The 5,368-nt window shown below is 30.9% G+C and overlaps 1 pseudogene; it reads right to left on the minus strand.

The window, feature by feature from the left end:
- LOC106339007 overlaps positions 1-4,180 on the minus strand; it is a 23,444-nt pseudogene extending 19,264 nt beyond the window's left edge.
- Positions 4,181-5,368: the final 1,188 nt, after the last annotated feature.

A 5,368-nucleotide genomic window follows, 5' to 3' on the forward strand; every position in this document is an offset into this window, starting at 1 on the left:
TGTGTTCTAAAATCCACACAATAAACCCAATGAATATGAAGAAGCAAGCGGTAGTGACCCATAGGTCTAAGCTCCATGGTTGGAGAAAAAACCATGTATTGTTTTCATTGTCCTTCATTGGTACCAACATAAACACACCAGACTCTGTGTATGGTAACGTGAAATCAACAGACAAAAACCTATTTTCTCTGATGGTTATATCTCCCACAGCTGCGTCGAACATCTGTCTCATTTATTAATCATCTTTTTAGAAAACACACATCAATAGATAGAGCTATATAATCTTATTATAGAGATCGCTTTTTTTAATATGGAAGTGGATGAACAAACAACATTTATATTTTGGATTTGTAAGAAAAAGAGAACTAACCCCATTATGGACTTGCTCTACCAGAGTGTCGTAGCTATGATTTGGAGTATCGAAAGTGACGTAGCGGTGAATGACAGAGTAAGGCAACCTTTTAAGAGCAGCTTCAAAGACATCTATGGAGTAACCTGTTGGTATTGTTGCCTTCCTCGGATCAGCTTGCTTTACATCCACAAAGCCTAAAAATCCTCTCTTCAATGGAACACCTACTTTAAATATTTTCTTCCCGTCCGTTGGAATCTCCCATCCTCTCGGAATGACTGTCGACTTCCCGGGCCATATCACAGGACCCAACCTCTCACTTGTTGGATTTTCATTCACAAGTCCGTTGGTAGGTGTCCAGGATCCGATAATCCTCTCTTCTTTTCCAATAAAATTGATGATATCAAAAGTTGATGACTCGAGCTCCATGTTAACGAGTTTAAATTTTCCTGCTAAACCGTTGAAGTCTACATCCGACAGAGCCTTTAGAAGACTTGGACCGTAGCGAGAGACCCCTAGTGTCCCCAAATCCGTCGTGTTATTTAAGGATGCGCTAATAAGTTTATCATACCGTAAGTTCTTTGTGTCCGCTTTCTCCACGGCCATGGCCAATGCAGTTATCGAATCATACGCCCGTAACGCAAAAACGTTTGGTTTTGCATTAGCCTGCCCAAATATTGTCTCCCATCTCAAGCTGAAGTTTCCAAGCTCTTTTGAGTTGGGGATACGGCTTCTCAAACCCAACACCCCTTGCATATTCTCCAAGCTGCTACCGTGTTCGGTAGAGCTAATCCAATTCGTCATTCCATCTGTAAATATCCATACGTACCCTTCCCCCATCATCCCAATATCTCTAGCTTTCTGAATAACCCGAAACCCAAGATTTGGTGGCATGTGGGCAACAAACACCCTTGTCTGCATTGTCATGAGCTTGTAAAGCTGGTTTGTAATCTGATCATTGCTAGCCTCCAGTGAGATCACACTTCTAATCTTGTAAAGCGTCAGCCAAGTATGGCATGATTCCTTCTCCGAATTCGTTGTCCACATAAATTGCGACAACACTTCTCCATTCAAAGGATTTGACAATGGCCGCAATGGCTCTGACCTGTGATAAGTCATTAAGAGTGGCTCGGACGAAGTAAGGGGTCTTGGTAGATGTCAAAAGAGGGCTTGTTGCCGAGAATGTGATGACAGGTACTTGAGATTTGTTGGCCAGTCTAATCATAAACTCGGCTTGCAGAGAGCTTCGTGGTCCGATGATGGCGCTCACTTTCTCGTTCTTGATTAGGTCCAAAGCTGCTTGCAACACAAGAAACACACAAATGAAAATATTATGAGTAAGTTATACATCAATAACTTTCTGAGTCTAGACATTGTTCTCAAACTAGGTTTCTTATGTACTGTTGCTTTATCTTTTTTCTTTGATCCATTTTAAATAGTTTTGGGTATCTGAGTTTCTTTGTATATTTACTTCATTTCATTCTTTAATTTTTCTTTGTTGAAAAGGATCAACATGTTAATAGAAAAAAATCAAAATTATTTTGTGATTATGAGTAGAGTTTATCAATGTATAGATAAAGAGGTTAACAAGTTCAATTATATTTTAGAAAAGAAATTCAATAATAGGTATAAAGAGAGTAACTAAAATAAAGTATGTGTATTTAGTTATATTTCATTCCATATTAAAAAAAAAAATCAAGAGTACGCAAATGTGTGTGATTTGAAATTGGTCAATCGCTAAGCTATTAATTTTTTTGTAGCTCAGTTTGTTAAACTTCATTCAAAAAAAAAAAAATTGGCCAATAGCGAAGCCATTTTAAACTTACATGATACTAAAAATGTGCATTTACGTTTTTTAATGTATAATCGTTTGTCATCATTTAAATAGATTACATAAAAGTTCAGAATTTTTATGGATTTATTATTGGTGGTCTATTGCAGGTTGGAACATAAATGCATCCAACATTCACTACTTTTACATTTGTATTCATAAAAATTCACATTTATCTATATTTTATAGTTTTTATATTACAAGTATATAATATGTATCAAAGGAGAGTGGACTGATTTTCAAATACTCAAGGAAAGCAAAGTTCTCAAATCTAATATAATGTCTATGGGCTCCTCTCTTTTTTTTTTTTTCTGTCTGCTTCGATCCATTATTCCTGTGGGACTAGATATTAATTTTTCACTCTAGCTGTACGACAGGAACTTTGGTTGGTTAGATGTAGAAGACGCGGATGCGGGTGTGATAATTTCCCGAAACTGGTGGTTTCAGTTTCAAGTATTATTATGCCACTCATATGATCAGTATAGCGTTGAAATACTTATGATTAGTTGAATATTGAATGAAATAGCAGTTAAACAAAAAATTATTAGTATAATTTTATTCTACAATGATAAGCACGTCAAAAACTATATTATTATAGTACAATATTAAATATTTATCTCAGTATAGTTAGAAATAAAAATAATATGTATAATACCAATTTATATTTTTTTAACTTTTAGTTTGTATGAATGTCTAGTTTCAATTTAGAAAAAGTACTTTTTTGTAGAAATTAATGTTTGATTCCAAAATAATAGGTTGTAGATTAGATATATTAGCAATCGAGAAATAAATTATCAAGAAATTTTTAATTTTAATATTTTGTAAATATAAATTATGATAATTAATTAGTGAATATTAACTAGACAATGAAACTTTATGTTTATCTTTTTTAAAATAATGTTTAAATTTACTTATTATATGTATTATGATTTTAAATGAATTTTGTCTATTTCAAAGAGATTTTTTTAATAACCATATGTAACCAAACACATTCAAGGAAATTTTTTATGATTTTGAAAATCTAGAATGTTATAAATGATAAAAAAAAAGCATTTTCAATAATTGTTACTAAACGCCAATAATCTAATCGCTACCATCCGTTAGTTCGATGTTTTTGTAGGGGAAGAAGGACCATCTAACTCCAAACACTTGAAAGATAAAATGAAAATGGAGATATTAATTGTCCATCAACAATTTTCTTTAATAAATACAGACCACAGGAGATAATATTTCTTCCGTTTTCTGAATAGTCAACAGAATGTTTCATCTCTCTTCCAACGAAACAAGTTCATACAGATATTATCATATCACATACGATTAAAATTAGAACAGTGTGAGTCCATGTGTGTAAGAAAAAGAAAACCTCCATTTCCTAGTTATTTCCATTCTACCAAAGAACTTTCTTTAATAAGTAACAAAATTAAATCGGCTATATTTTGCACCCACCAAGAAAACAAAGTTGGAGTTTGAAAACCTTTTTTGTTGAATATTCTTGTAGTTTTGTGAGAAGTTAAAAAGGTTGAGAATAGCCGTTCATATATGGCTAAATACTTATAACAGAAAGTACTGAAATTCATTTAAGAAATTGGTTTAATTAACTCTGGCCGTAAACCTGGCCTTAGTTCGTAAGTAGGTGGTAGTACTAACGTTTCATTCAACAGCAACAGCGGAGAGGCAAAACAAGAGAGACAGAGAAAAGAACCTAACCTGCAGCTGAAGCCTGAACAGGATCTTCCAAGGAATCTCTTATATGAATCGCAAGTCTTGTGGTGTAATTAGAATGATTTTCGTAGAAATCAGACAACGACATATTAATGGAAGTGAGGCAGATCTGGGAAAAAGGAGTTTGGAGATCAAGAACTATTCCTATTTTGATTTCACTTGTTGGGTTTTTTCCTAAACCAACGTTCATCATCATAAAACCCCAAACGAACGGGACTCCCAAAAAGATATTATTAGCTTTTGTAGGGTTCATCATCTTCGTCCAAAGATTCTGGAACTTTATGTCACTCTTTAACTTTGCCTTTTTCTGTAGGATATATAGGACAGAAAACAAGTTTTATTCCAAGAATTATACATACAATTGAAATTAAAAAATAAAATTCATTAAAAGGTATGAAGATAAATATCTATTAATATATAATAATTTAAATATATTAAAATAAAAAAAATATTAATAAAAATAAAAAAATAAATAGATTTTAAATCCAAAATGTATTTATTTTTAAAAACAGAAAATGCGGTTCTAGGTTTTAGTGTTTACTGTTTAAAGTTTAGATTAATTTAGTTTTTCCTATTTAATAAAGAGAAAACTGCCAAAATAGAATGAAAGCAGCTTCTTTGTCCCTTTAGTAAAAAATATTTTTTGTCCCTTTTTTGACACAATTACACTTACCCTTTTTTAGACTAAATGAAATAAATAGTCTTAGGAATTAAAAAAAAATTATAAAAAATAGAATCAATTGATGAAATACCATATACAAACTGATATTTATTTGAATTGTAAAACTTGTTAAATTAAAAACTTTAATTATGTTCTACGGAAAGAAGATTTCATCTTCTACGATAAATGGCATGATGAAAATTGAATTCTACTTTAAACAATTTATTCTATTTTCTCTAGAACCAATAATCTACTTTTAAATAGAATTCTAAATACGAGGAATGCGATGTCTACGCATTGTAAATGTAGCTACATTTATTCTAAATGCAGCTTCTACTTCTATGAACAATTCTAAAGTTGAAAACAAAATCTAGACACGACTCAAAATGCTACATATGGTAGAATCTACTTATGAATTAGTTGTATGTTCTTCACATAGTGTAGAAGCTACATTCTACGGATAAAAATAACCATATTTTCAAAAATATTCTGAAAATATTTGGAATTTTTTTTACTTTCCTAAAACGTATTTCAACGATTTTGTTGTAGAAAAAATAGAGTTTCATTTATTTCTTTTGATTTATTTTCAAAAAATCAAAAAAAAGTAAATTTTTTTATTTCTTTTAAATTATACTTAAGAATATATATATATACATACATATATATATGTATATATTTAAAATTATAATTTACATAGATTTTCATTTATTTTTTTTGGTTATGAGATATTAAATAAAATTTTAGAAAAATAAAAATTGTATAAAAATTATATAATTATCAAAAGTAAAACTAAGCAGAATTCATA

This window comes from Brassica oleracea, chromosome C4, assembly GCF_000695525.1.
Source record: "Brassica oleracea var. oleracea cultivar TO1000 chromosome C4, BOL, whole genome shotgun sequence".
Classification (NCBI taxonomy): domain Eukaryota; kingdom Viridiplantae; phylum Streptophyta; class Magnoliopsida; order Brassicales; family Brassicaceae; genus Brassica; species Brassica oleracea.